General features: G+C 49.2%; 1 protein-coding gene across 8 annotated transcripts in view; it reads right to left on the reverse strand.

Moving 5' to 3' along the window:
• The window catches only part of Rrp46 (exosome complex component Rrp46), an 83,195-nt gene that overhangs the window by 20,135 nt on the left and 47,751 nt on the right, over positions 1 to 15,309 (reverse strand). The window lies entirely within an intron of this gene.

A 15,309-nucleotide genomic window follows, 5' to 3' on the forward strand; every position in this document is an offset into this window, starting at 1 on the left:
GATGAGAACTGACCTTGTTTTCGCGGTATGTCAGGGAACGAGCGGAAAGAAACGGAGGGTCGCCGTTTGTTTATAACTTTCACTAGCAGCACGGAGCGAGTCACCGAATGGCAGAGGGCTCTTTGCATAACACCGGCCACGAGGAGACAAATGGCGATCGTTTGGACGCGAAACGTCGGAAGTAATGGCTGCCCTTCTGGCCCTCTTTTTCAGCTTTTCCAGGCCAGCATTATTGCTCTAGCGCGTCCCTCTCTCTGGCCCCTCTTTTTTTTTTCCTCCTCTGTTCGGCCACCGTTCGCGTTTCCCAAGTACGAAATAACGAGCCGCGTGGCAGTGCGAGCCACCAAACAAACCATTTGTTACGCTATAATTGCGAAGGTAACATTTTTCTCGTTACGTCCGCCGGCAGAATTAAAAATATGGAAATACGGTGAATGTAACGCGGCGTAATGTTCCCGCGTAATTTCTGCGTTCAACGAGGCCGTCGACGTGTACCGCGGTAATTAATTTCGTCCCGCGGAACCGTGGCAAAAGGAGAAGCCAACCTGCTGCCGAGATTTCAACGTCTCTTTTTAATCATCCGCCGCGTTTCGACATCCCTTCCGTTTTGTCGAAACGCTCTCGTATCTCGAAAACGATCAGAAAGTACATCAAATAAGCTACGATTTCATTTCCTAGAAAATTCGCAAAGAGGATAATGACTCTCAAATTAAATATGCAAATTACCAAATTACTTGTCCATTCAATCAGCGAACGGTAGGTGTCGAAGTCGCGATTACGATCGATCCGTCGAAATCGTCATGGCCTGACAAGAATCACGATTTCGGGGGTGAATTTTTCTGCGAAACATCGGCCTGATCCCGTTTGCCATGCCGATCAGGCCTGCCCCCGACGGCGCGAACAAATCGTTATAATCGACACGACGCCTTCAGTGTACGCCGACGCCGTGACAAGATCCAGTAGGATAAGGATGATACGTGTCTCATTGTGCAACCACGCCGCCAGAGAAGCAGTCGAAGGGCCGGATGAACGAGGAGCCGATCGGCTCCATCAAAATGCACGCCACCTCGTCACAGGCTCGATTCCCATTGTGGACAGTCCAGGGGGCTGTTTGTGATACCTGGCCGACACACCTGCGGGCCATTGCATTAAATCACCATCGAAACGCGCTCGCAGATGAGATCCTCGAGGTGGTCCTCATCTCCATGCGTCCTCGTTGCGAGGAGCAAAGGGACACGCGTCGTTGGGGAAGATTTATCGTGGCGGGTGTCGATGAGGGTTTCTGAAAGGGTGACTTTTACGAGGAAGTACTTGATTCCGACAATTATTCTTAGATATAGTTCTTGAAATTGTGATTTTTTTTTTATATTAATTCGCTTCTTACGCTACTTCCCTGATCGCGTAACGTTTGATCTCTGGCATCGGGGATCCGAATATTCGTTCCAGTCGGCGATGGGACGCGATCCAGTGAGGTCCAGTCAACTGTCAATGGTAAGGCGGGTTAGGTGGAGAGAAAAGGGGGGCGCGTAAGAAAGGAGGTTGGCCTGAAAGAGAGGCAGCTAAAAGATCCGCGGAGGCTGATGTATTTATAAGGAGGAGGATTTGCATACGATGCAGCAGATCGCCGATAGCGAAAGAGCAACGCTGGTCGGCGAGGTTCTAAGATTCAAAGAAGCTTTGTGCCATTATATCCGGCCCCTCTGTACCCCGCTTTCGTCGGGCCGGGCGTCCTGCCAGTTCTCTTTTAGCGGCTGAAATAGCGGCCCGTGCTATATTTCTTGTTGCGCCGCGTTCGCCCGATTCGCGGCCCCCGGACGTGTTCGGCCTGTTCCATGGGTCTCCTGGTATCCAGCGAGCCGAAGCGGCGCCCAACCGCCACCACCACCACAACGTTTCCCTGATTGGCGTTGACTTATGAAGCGATCGCTTTTCGCCGTTTGAGCCTGGCCGCGGCTGCCTATCTACACCACCGTGGGACCATTCTTCGCCGTACCTCCTTCTTTCAATCATTATTCTCCTTTTCTACTTGTTACACTCGCTAGTAGATAGTTATTTTGCGAAAAGAATTGTCAAAAATTGTATCTTTCTCTTACTTCAAAAAATTTGAATAAAATGGTAGAAATTAAAATCCAAGGAATCTGCGTTAGCCTTTGAAGAGAACCTCTTTGCCTCATCCTTTAGCTAGTACGCGGCCATGCACGGTCACTGGCAATTAAGGGACGGCTAATTAATGGGTAATTAACGGTAACACTGCGAAAAGGAGACGTCGACGAGATGGCCTGCTACCTTAAGGCTCCCGATCGGGGCCCTCTGTGTCCCTTCTATCTGTTCGTGCCGGTATCTCCCGAGCGGAGGAGGCCTTGATCAAGGTGCACCTCCTGCGTGCCGGTCCTTCTTCCTTGCCGCTTCGCCTCTACCGGTTGGAATTGTTAATTGTTTGATCGACAAGATAACAGCCGCGTCTTACATGCACCGCATCTCCTTAACTCTTCCACGCTTCCCTTCGACCGACGTTACTCTCACTCCCTTGTTCCTCCTCTTGTCCCGAGGACCGGGACCCGCTCTGGAAAGCCGGCCTTTGCGATACCGATATCTCGATCGCGCATACCCTATCGACGTTGAATTAGAAGGCTATCGATGCTTCCACGGAATCTCTTATTTATCACCGCAAAACATACCGTGAATACTAATTAACGAACATTCGTCAAACGTAACCGTGGAAGTAAATACTTTTACAATAACAACACCGATTTCTAATTAACACCGCCATTTCTACCGTCTACCATTAATCCTATCCACGATTCATGGGCTAGCCCCTCGGTTTCCATCATTCAGAAACGTGTCTCGTACCAAGAACCGGCGCTATTCGTCTGTCGGTGCCACGATCGCCGCTCGAACGATTAACACGCGAGCGTCTTTAATTGCCGATCGATCGGTGGCCTCGATTTTCCGCTTACGTCCGGACAAAAAGGCGCACGATAAGAGCGCGCGAGCGGTACACGCGAAAGATCGATCGTCCAACGTTAATTGGCAGCGTCTTCGAGATCCGTCTGGCCACGTCAACGGAGACCGATATCCTGCGGTGTAAATAGATCCGGCCACGTTAATTAGCCACGTGAAACGGCGACGGGGCCGGTTGGTCGGTGAACGCGATTCTCCACGGGCGACTCTCATTAAGATATTCGCCGGACCGTTTCTTATCGGGCCAGTGACAGCGTTCAATCAAAGAATCAGGCCTGGCCTGGCTGTGGCAGCCTCGTTGTCAATCACCGAGGGACCTCTGCTCGCCGTGAGGGTCCTGTCCGGGCCTGGCCGTCCTGGAGGGCCCCGGCATACGTATCTTCATCCATCTAATCGCGGAGTAATTGATATGGATGAAGATATCCCGGTGTACGATCTTCGTTCGTCGCTCGATCAGACTCGGCTTTGTCCGTCGTGCCGGCGGATTAGCGACGTTTCCTTCTTTATGCGCGAGTCCAATGAAAGAATGCTTTGAATCGGGAACGGATTGATGCGCTCCAAGTGGTAATTAGGCGAACGGATTGATTGCTCCCTCGTTCGGGATAATGTATGTTGGATTCCGTTCGTTTCAGGGCTTTCGATTCTAACGTGCACGGAAGTTTTGACGGAGTTTCAAGAAGCAAATTTAAGAATTTATTATTTCAATCTTCTTTGTCGTTGTATTATTTAATCGAAAAGAGATAAAATTACGACCCGAGTTCCGCGGCTATTCGCAGAACGGCAATAACGGAAAGGTTATCGCCACCATGCCAGTTCCCTTCTTTCGGTCCTCGTTAATTAGACGAAATTTAATTTCAGCCTTTGCGATCCCCTGCCTCCCTTGCGAGTCGGACGAACCGCCGAAAGTTACCGAACCGAAGCCGACTCGTCGAGCGCGAGGGGGGGTGTACGAAAGGCTTGTTAAACAAATTTAATATTCCCGGCCGCGTTAAAATTTCTCCTTGGCAGGCTCCCTTTCGCCGTTGGCGAAGGAAAACTTTCAGGAAACTTGCGTCAGCCCGGAAGGCGCATCAAGTTCGTCGGTTTCACCGGGGGCCCGGTGCAGGTGCTCTACACGGTAAGTCGGCTCGAAGTCGTAGAAGTCGTCTAGCTCGTGGCAAGCCCCGTAGGCACGACACGGGCCTACCGGAAGCGCGACAGCAACGGCGGAGTAGCTTTAACAGGCTGGAAAGCAACACCTGGGCCACGACTAGCATCGTCGAGGCTGTAGCGAACGGTAAGAGGATAGGTTTGCACCAAGAGAGCCACGGATACGGGGTTAGACGGTAAGGTAATGCCGTAAGGAGCAGACTTAGGAAGTGGCGTCGTCGAGACGTCGTAACTTCTGCCACCCTTGTGCCAACCTGACGCCGCGCTGCTACGCTCCGCGCGGCCTCCCTCAGGATATGCATGTAAGCTTCCCCGCGGCGACACGTACCTTTCTCTACTCCTCGCACGTCCCTGTACCGACCCTGTCCTATCCTATCCTATCATATCCTTAGCCCGCACCCTCGCGACTGGAATCCCGACCGCAACCAAGTTGCGCTTCCAAACGGGACCACCGTCTTTCGTTCCTCAACGAAATGCCGGAATGCCGATGGACGACCCTGATATCCGCCGAGTTATTGCACCTGGCAGTGGAATTTTCTAGTTACAAGCGAGAATCCTTTGGTATCGTGGTTGATCGAGGAAAATAAAATAGGAAAATCAACTTTAAATGGAATACGATGGATTGCTGATTAGACCAAATACAATTTCATCCCCTTTTCAATGCAGCCGCGATACATCTTTTCAGTTGGAAACATTAATCGCGAGAGGGTCGAATAAACCTTGGATCGTTAAGGAATCGTTAATTCTGCTCTGTTATCGAAGCTCGAAATTCACGGTCAGCCTGGCGGAAGAGCGGCGCGTTGAAAGAAACAGGTTTCACGCAGGGCGATCGTGCTTCCGTGCCATCGACCGATTCGATTCGTAAATAAAGTTGGCAACCGGCGAATTGCGATCGTGCACGCCCACATAACTCCCGTAATGGCGCAACGATCCCGTTGGCGTGGCCGACGGCGAAGGAATCGCGGGGCTAGCTGGCGATGATTGCGTGCCGACCAGTACTCAGCTGTTTCGTGGATGACGATGTCGAGTGGATAACACCGAGCTGAGTTGGAAAGGGACAAAAAGATACCACGTTGAGAAACGGTGACTCAGTGTTGACGTAGGGGCGGCCCGGGGTGGTACCGACGCTAGTACCCGCAACACACCTAATTCCGCTGGCCCGTGGGGTGGTTCTATCGTGCTTGTAACTCAACCCTACTACCCTCAGGTGAGAACGCTCGTGACTGTTGTTTGGTATGGTAAAGGTGAATTCAAGGGGTGAATGAACGTGGTAGGTGTCTAATACGATAGTTTCTAATTCATAAACCTTGCAGTTATATTCTTAATTCTTAATTAAATTTATTCATAATTAGAAGAATTTCAATTCCCGCGATTCTGAAGAATTCTCCCTGGAACGAGAATCAATTTCACGGTGCTCGTTTGCTCGAGCTTTAGCATCCGACAGGTGTCATCTTAATCCCCGGCGAGCATTTAGCAAGGAACCTCTCGCTCGCTCAATGAATTTCGAAGGCAGTAAGTGCTACACCTAGTAGAAGCGCACTTAGCTACATCAGACTGCTGGCTGTGTTCGAAGCATCTACATAGCGGGTCGGACTAGGTCTGACTATGCAAGGCACGCGATGGGACCGCTTGTAAATTCTGCCCGAAATGAGAGTGTCACCGCGTGGCTTCCCTTTCTCCTTTCCTCCCCTCGAGCCAAGGATCTTTCTCGACACCGGCAAACCACCCTGTTCCCGTTCGATAGCACGATCTCCTCTTCCGACCTCCCGCCCCGTACGTACCGCATGAATTCCCAATGAGATTCCGCATCCCCGTTCCGTGCCTCTTTCACACGGTCCCGCGAAATCTTCGCTCCGTTTCGGATGCAATAAATTCGTCAGTCGTCGTGCGAGAGCAGGGAGCTGCTCGGATACGGTAGATCCGTCGATGAATGCAGAACGGACGCGTCCGAGAGATGGCCGGCGAACGACAGGAAATCACAGGAATGTAAAGTGCCCCCGAGACGACGCGACGTACCGTGAATCGGTAAGGATATCGTTGCGTGTCCTCGAGATATGGCGAGAACGAGGTCGTGAGCACTTTCAACGAAACGTTTCGCGCTCGTGGGCGATCATCACTTTATGGCCACTTTCGAAGACTCGTTCGCAGTTTATCTCTCGATTCGAATTTCTTAATTTCAAAGAAACGAATCGAAGTTTCACCACCAGGAGCGTGTCGGTTTCTCACGCAATCACAAGAGGTCCGGTATTTCGCGCGATTCCGTATTCCTGGCAAGGAGCGGACCGCTCTGGGGACGGGGGCAAAACAAGTTGCCGAACCTATTTCCCTAACTCCGACTCCCGCTCTCGGAGGAGTCATGGATCACGGCTGTGCTGGCACTCGGCGCGGTATGATAAACGTTGGATAGGCCCCGCTTTCGAAAACGAACGTCTCCCCGTAGACGGTCGCTCGCTTGTTGACTCCTGACACGGGTGTCGTCGACCACGGTGCGCGTTGCCACGCATAATTGTGTATCAACACGCTGCGTGTGCGAGCGACTTGATAACGTGATGAATGCGGTACACTAGCTCGGATGGTGTACCATCCACCGCCCCTGTTTCTCATCCCGTTCCATCATCGGGAGCCGGCGATGAACGACGAGTATCGAGTGTCGAGTAACCGTGTCGCGACATTGACGAGATGATCGATTACCTGCTAGCAGACTCGAGGGAAACGCGGCTCGTTGCATTTAGTATAGAAAAAAAGAAAAATATTCGCGTGGAACTATTTCATATGGGTGATTGTGTTATTAATAAAGACAAACTTTAATCAAATTTACCAAGCATTTTTCAATTTCAACTTTCCCCTTGCTACTCGATGCCGGATAATTCAGATCAGCAATTATTTACAATATTTTGCTGAACGAGCCATTAATTTCCAATAATTCTAGCCCGTCTCATTAACGTTACGCTAACTGATAGCACGAAATCGACTGATAACAAAACGCGGCACGATAACTCAGCGTGGCTGAACGATAACGATATCCCCTCACCCCTTTAACCAGCGATCGCGCCACCCCCCTCCCCTCGATTCCATCCAATTCCCACGATAAATCCAAACGAATAACCTAAACAATTTGGCGCAATATCGAGGAGAGCACGTAACCGTGTCGCCAGGAGGGTGTTGCGAGAGCGTGCATACGTGATAGGTCGAGGGTCGAGGTCGACTGGTGTGGTTCTTGAAGGGAACGAAAGAACCTCGAAGAAAGGCTGGACGACGTTTTACCTCCAACGGGGGTTGCCGTTACCCTCCAGACGAAGTCAACCCACATGACGGAGAAAGGGGAGGTGGGTTGATCGAGACCATTTTACCCGCTCACGGGTTCCTACGGGATGCGTGGCGAGGCATGCGGCCCACGTTTCCCTTATTTATCGTTTCCCGATGCTTATGTTTTACTAGGCCAGCCCGCGGTACACGATAAGGCTGGCAAGGGTGGAATCACTGAGAGAACCAATAACGTGATGTATTATACATAATGCATGCCTCGTCCCGGATGGTCGCATGGCTTGCGAGAGCTACCTGTGTGTACCGGTTCTCCCTTCTCGTCACGACGAGAAGCGGAGACAAGGCAAAAGGGCGGACAGGGATGTTCGATAATGGATCGTCGCTAGAGACAAATTCGATTTCGAAAGTGACGCTTCCTTTCGCGTACCTCGGGATATCGTCTTGGACGACGATCGGACAAACGAGCACCGATGTACTCGTCCCTTTTCTCGTCATGCTTATGGGTCCTGATTGTCGATGGTGTTAAGATGGAAACGGAAGGAAGTAGAGGTTTTACTTGATATCGATTTGACGGAGGATTGAGAAGTTGACGGGGAAGGTAGAATTTTCAATATTAGGGAGGATATTGTTGATACTCTCTGGAAAGAGTATCCCTCTCTGTCTGGCAGCTGATTAACCCTTGCCCGCTTTTCAAATAATGTTTAAATATTTATTTTCTTCCTTATTCTTTTACGGAAAATCTCGGCAGTGTTGGAAGATCAGAGCGCGAAATAGCTTTCCATTCGGAATACTTTGGTATAGGAGAACGTATAACTCAAAACCGTTCCCTAAATCATGGTCTCGCTTCGCCTCGAGGCGGTGGATGTTTCAATTTCCTTCAGGCACAATCTGATAGTCCCTACACCACGGAAACAGGGTACAAGGAAACGGGACAAGAAAAAAGGGTGTAGGGTTGATAGAAAGAGAGTAAGAAAATTGCAGGGTTAATTTTTTCTTGGATACTGTGACGTGTCTAATAATAATAAGCACCACCCTTGTTTTACAATAAATAACGTCATTCGGGAAAAACAACTAGAACCCATTTCTATAGACCTGTTATTAATTACTTTGCTTGAAATAATCCGCTAATCACCTCGGTGTTCTCATTTCTTCGAGTGAAACGAACGCACAATACCTCTATCGTTAACATCGAGACAGGCGAGTTTCATTTGCGTTATTTATTCGAAGCGAGTTGGCGCGCGCGAGAGTTCACTCGCTGTGTAATTATGGTGGACGATGGGGCGAACCGGGGACAGGAGGACGTGGGTGGCAACAGAAACAAGGAAAAAAAGAAGAAGTGTTCAACGGTGGAAACGAGGGAGAAGCCGGGGCCTTCCATTAGCGCACCCTTGATTACTTTTTCTCATCTCGGCATCTAAATAAATAAAATATCGGGCTTGCGCGCCTTGGTCGGGCGTCGCGGCATCGCGACGGTCAGATAAGAGATAATGGAGAACGGAAGGAGGTGACTTTATTTAATTACACTCCACTCCTGACACCTCCCCTTTACGTCGGCTGGGAAAATGGACGCGCGGTTATCTCTCTTTCTTTTCATTATTAACGTCGGAATCGACGATCTCGATTCGAGGCTCGTCTATTCGAAACACCAGAGAATTATGCATGAGCTGTGAGAAAGCTTTGGCTCGCATTAAATGCTAGAATTCCTGGTTGAAAAATTCTGAAAATTCTCAACCACTTGGTGCCGTTATTAAACGAATAGATTATTTAAGCTTGAGGTATCAATTTTCCATTAAAGAATCCATAAATACTTCGAAAACTAATGCACCCCTTTAACCCTCGTCAACTTATTTTTCCTTTGAAAATGAACGAAATGGTTCCATCGATCGCCTGTTTAATTATCATCCAAATTATCCGGAGCAATTTTTTGCACGTAACGCATGAATCATTATGACCTCTGGTTCGCCTCTCATCCGGTAATGGTCGGGCATGATTCCGTCGATCGGTATGCAAAGTGGCGCGAGTCTACGCCCGTAAATCACAAGCGTGGCCATACCGATTCAGCATTCTTTCGTTCTGCTCCGTTACGCCTTTTCCCGTACCCACCCTACTCTAGCCCCCATTATCACGCCCGGCAAAAATAAGGCGGCGAGAGCCTTTTCCTCTGCCCAGTTTTAACGAGGCCCGAGCGATCAGTGTAGACTCTTAAACACCCCGATTAGCTGGCTGTCACGAGCAGCCTACCCTCGGCCCCACCTCATTCTTTTCTTTAATTCGTTTTTTTTATCGAGCCAGAAGGTAATTAGGGTGGCATCCCTGCAGTCACTGCTCCCTCGGAACATCGTCAGTCTCCCTGTGAATCTATCTCCATCTCTTTCTTTCTTTCTCTGCAACTATGTCGGTTTCACCTTCTCCTGTACTCTGCACCCCTTCGACCACCCTCCAGGCGAGGTCCGTGTTTTAATGAGATTTAAGACTCTGTTGCTGGCTAAATTTTCATAACGTCCCGCGGGAACGGATCCGTCTTTTCCTCCCGTTGCTCTTCCATTCGTTTTCTTCGAGCGTTTTCGCGGTGTTTAAAGAATTCGTGCGATAAACGTTCGATCGAAAGTAGGGGGGTGAGATTAGAAATGAAACTGCACGAATTAAAAAGAGCTATCGAACTCTGCAAACGAAAATGGCCGAGGAAAAGACGAGGGTAGATTAGGTACGGCATCGGCATTAGCAGGAAACTATGCCGTCCTCGGGAATTCGTCTCGCGGCTTAAACAACCGACAGACTTAAGGCAGCCGCGCAACGAAATCTCTCTCTGCCTCCTTCGTCTGTCTCCGTTTCACTCGTGTAGAAACGGACGTCGTTCGCGTCTCCGTCGAAACGCTGAGCCCTGACAATCGGCTGCAAATGCATCTCCCTGTTCGCGTCGTCTCTGCGTTCCTGCCCCGATGCATCGGCGATGTGTCACACAGGATTACCGAAGGACGAGGTTGCGCAGCGACTGCTTCGAAAACCGCACCATTACGCCGGCTCCCGTGGCCAGGAGCCGTGTTTATCCCTGCAAATCTCCCGATGAAAGTGTCACGCCGCGCTAAGTGGCCTCGCCATGCTTTAATGTCCATTAGGAAAATTAAAGGGAGAAGATTCGTATATACGCGGCTCCCTTAATTGCGCCACCCGCGGTTTCCCATGGCCGAACGGGATCTTCGCCCGTTCCGATATTAACGCTCCGCAACGGGCTTTCTCGAAATGAAGACTTTTCAAGGGAGTCACGGGGATTCGAAGAATTTTATACGGTCGGTGTTATTGGTAGTGAAATGGCCACGAGAATCGGAGGGTTCATTTGGGATTTTCGGCTCCTCTCGATATTTGATTTGAAAATTTCAGGCGAATCGTAACAAATTCTATGGATTCTGGTATCATCTTTGAAATATTTTCTCAGCCTATTATAATTTCATCTAAATGATAATTAATGTGTTCTGATACAGATTCCTTATAAAAGCTCGAATAGACGAATCGAATTGCAAGATAGAATATCGAGAGCAAAAAGCAATTCTTTCGATTTCTTGTTCGTAAATCAGAGTTACGTCAAAAACATTTGTAGCTTGCCACGTAGTTGCACTAAAGCCGATCGAACGAAAATTACATTCTCCAACAACGGTAGCCGTTTTCAACGTACACCTTACTCCGCTGTTCCCCGTGTCGGCGTTAACTTACCCGTAGGAACGTGGCGCGGCTGCAACGTGAAACAATGCTCATCGATAGCCGATATCGAATCCGAAATGGAACAGCGTAGCAACGGTAGACAGCAGCCAGAGCTTGCACCGTGCTATCGGAATTTACTACGTCGAATTTCACGGTGCACCGCTTCAGCCGTTAGAATCGTCGGAGAAAGCTTTCCTCCTCGCTTCGAATACGTCTCTCTCTTTCAACCCGGTTTCCCCCATCCACCCCGTGAGCCACCGGTGTATTTCCTCTTACGCGGGAAGAGTTTTCGCGGGACGACAGTTTAAAGCGCAAGACAGAAGCATGGCGTTGTACATTAGCATTCCGCAGCTGCGACGGCGTTTTTCACCGGGCTTGACAAAAAGGAAAGGTACGCTCGTCCGCGACGATCGACCGCGCGAAACTTCTACGAGAAACACACCCCTTTCCGGAGAATCTGGAATTTTGCACTTTTCACTTGCTCTTCTTTCTTTATTCTCCTGTCTGCTGTGTTTCTCAGAGCAAACCTTTGACGGTTGAAAAATTCATCAGTTTTCAATTTGAAAATTTTCGGAAATCAGGAACGAGGAGGAATCGAAGGAGACTTTCGCTTAAATTGCAATTTCACTTGCGATCGAACGAGCGAGCGTGGGAGCAACAGCGTTTTCCCCGACGCGGCGTCATACGTGAGCCGTCAAGCCTCAAGAATCGGAATCGCGTACCGCAAACAATACACATTGTAGGCAAGCCGTGTCCATGCATAATTCAAACAGTCGCACAGCCGTCGGTGGAGCCGCGGAACCGAGCGAATTTTCCCTTCCGTTTCTGCCTCCGTTTCTAGTAAATACGTAATCAGACCTCGCTATCATCTCGTCCGACCCACCCCGTACCCCCCGCCCCGTACGTACCGCTAGCAACCCGTCGTGTTTCTCGTTTTCAGCTGGTTCCCATAGCTCCACGGGAACACGGACTCCATCGTCGTAGACGCGGTACCATCCCATTCCGCCCACCCCATGCTCCAGCTTATACCGATACGGGGTTTACACAACGACGACCATAAAACACGTATGAGATCTTCTGTACCGCATTGCGACACTTTGACGCCACCGGTTCGGAGAGGGGAATTGCCCGAGTGCCGTTTTGCAACGGCCCCACCTGCTGTTACCCGTAAACGGAAAAGTTTCCGCGAGCTTGAACCTCGTCCGACGGCGACCACCGGCATCGAGGCTGATATTCGAGCTGGTCCATGATACTTTCAGTAATATCATCGCGGGTTTGATTTTTATACTGGTTAGATTTGGTTAAAATTATCGAATCAGAACTTAAAAGTTGGAAAATAGTACTATAAGGATCAAGAATCCGTCCAGAAAGTCGGCGACGCACGGGATTCAAGTTCTGGACTCTGCGGTGGATTTTCATCTGTTTGGCTGCAGAGAATTTTAGGACACCCTTTATAAATGGACGATAAAAATATTCAGTATGTAACCAGACAAGTAGTACAAATCTACATATAGTCAGACGAGGAACATAATATAGGTCGGTGCCTATGCGGGGAAGTAGAAGAGACCAGTGCATGGTCAGACAAGTAATTTAAATCAGTAAGCGGTCAGACACGTAGAATAGGTCAAAATATGAAGATGACCTTTTTCAAGATTTTCAATTTAAACTGTAAATATATGTTCTTATATTACTAGTATAATAAAAAGTGTATTCTCCTTTTTTATCCTATAACACGCAATTTAAGAGTACCGTCATTAATGACACCCTATGGTAATTAATATACCAAATTTATTTCTGCTTTCCTAATCAAGAGCATTGATAAAGGTTTAAAATTTTATTTTATACGACTCACGTCGAGCGATTCTCAAAATAAGTCATTGAAAAGAGTATCTACTTAATAAATTTCCTTCTCAAATCACGTTCCTCGAGTATTACGAGCGACGTTATCGTCGTACGCGTAAAAGCACCGTTCCGTTGAATTAAGCATCGCCGATTAAATTAATAAAAGAAGCACCGTTCGCATCGATGGAGCAATTTCGTTTCAAGTACTCGTTAGCAACGTCTTCGCCGCTTTCTCCCTGTGTCGTTAGCGGAACGTTCGATCGTTTGAAGGATCGACGAACATCGCGAAAGACCCAGGTTGCTGGGCTACCGGATCCATAACTCTCGCTCTCGCATCGGGACGTTTATCCGGTCTGCCGGTTTCGATGCAAAGGTATTAAAGTGCCGGTAGGTGGTCCTCTGCCACCGGCAGGATAAAAATGTACACGGCCTTCGCGGGCTTATTGGCGAACGCATATCGGAACGAGCGGACGCCTTTGGATGCACCACAGCCTGTTTGAAGATTCATTTGTATCGTTCCAGAAGTTCATCGTGCATTAACCTCTCGAATGGAAATGGCCAGTCTCGACAGCATCAATTTTCTCCGCGAACCTCCATTTCGATTGGCTAACCTTGCCGTAATACTTAACACTTTCACGGCCATCGCGTCGTGTGTTCGCCAATCTGATACGTAATTTTCCACCTCGGTATCCTTTATTTTATAAATACTCAATGTTGCAGTGTGATTGCAATAAGAGAAATAACGAGTTACAAAGTCTACAATATACAAAGACAAATAATTTCCATCAATTCCTACACTCCCCTAGCAGCAATCAACAAGCTTACCTTCGAACAGGATAAACCGGCTGGTCGACGCCCAACGCATTCGATCATACAATCTCTCGAAACTTCAAATTACCAACACTTACCGGGACGATTTAAAACGTCGTGCCATACGTTTGATGGTAGCGGTTGCTTTCGCAGCGTTCATCTCCAAAGATAGGATTACCTTTGAACCGGACGAGAACCGGACCGTTGACACTCGGGATGGCCGGTTTGAAATTGCTCGAAAATTCTGACCGCGGCACAGTGACGGGGGTTACGATAGGGGAGGGGAAAAGGACGAAAATAGTACGTAGCTGTGGGATATCTCTTTCTCTCTTTCTCGCGCAACATCCATGGAAAACGGTATCAGTATGCGAGCTACGATTCGACCACATCTCGCGCTCATCCCTCGACTTATTGCGGCTTAACTCCCTCCAGCGTGGCACACACGGCATCGTATACGTCCTTGCGGCGGCTCGTTCGCTCGCTTGCACCCCGGGCACATCCCCCGTCCGCTGCACGGACCTGGGCCGCACACGTCCGCCTAGCAGGCAAAGCCTCTAAATTGTTTCCATCATAAGTCCAGATACTCGGGACGCATATATACGCCGGGATAACCTTTCCGCCGGAGCCTTTCTGCCGCGCCACGAAAGGTGCTCGTGATATACGCGTACCGCTCGTACCATTAACCCCCGATGATAAGCCCGCGGGGGCGGCTTTCCCCTCTATACCCGGACGGTCTTCTTCGACGGTTAGCTCGATCGTTCCTTTCGGCCCACGTTCGATCGTTCTTGCCGGACCAACGTCGATCCAAGTGTATTTCAATTTCTCTCTAAGACTTCACTTGGACGTTTCAGAGAAAATAATCCTGAACGATATGAATTTTTGATTTTCCAGAATTTAAGTTCCATTTGTATTCTTTTTTTTTTAATTTTACTATTCCCTTCAGGAAGATTTCTCTATCGAGAAACGTACGTTCCAAATAGGTTGCCTTGTTCGAAACATTAGGAGGAGTGTAGGATCTTCGGTGTTTGAGGGAGAAGTAGAAGTCAAGGATAAGAACATCGGTCGCGTCGTTTCCCGTGGTGCTCTCGCCTTGGACTTTTCGAGTGGTGGAAGGGCGTCACGGCGAGTGAAGACGGACGTCGCGACGCTACCATAAATCCTGAGCTTACTCGCCGACGGAAAGCGTCCTTCGTTCTACTCCAGCCACTCTTGCTCCTCTTGCTCGTTCCACCTCCTCGTCACTCCGCAACGACTGCCGTTCTGTCTGCCCAGTTTTCCACGCCACCACGAAACTACGTACGGCAACCCGCTCGTCGCGGGAGGTTAACTCCTGCCCGGTCGGAAAGTTTGACCTCGCCGTTGGGGGGTTTTACGACGCTCCGTCCACGCCTAGCTCTCGATGACTTCGTACTGGTTGTTCCGCCAAATTCCCCCCTATCTTTTTCTTCTATATCTTAAAAGAACTTTACTATTTTATTTTAACATTGTAAATTAGCGCAACATCGTAATCCAAAGGTGTCGCGATAAAATAGGGAGGTGGGAAATTTAATCAAGCCCGTTTTTCAAGCGGGCAAGAGATAAGTAGCC

The sequence above is a fragment of the Osmia lignaria genome, chromosome 12, assembly GCF_051020975.1.
Source record: "Osmia lignaria lignaria isolate PbOS001 chromosome 12, iyOsmLign1, whole genome shotgun sequence".
NCBI lineage: Eukaryota > Metazoa > Arthropoda > Insecta > Hymenoptera > Megachilidae > Osmia > Osmia lignaria.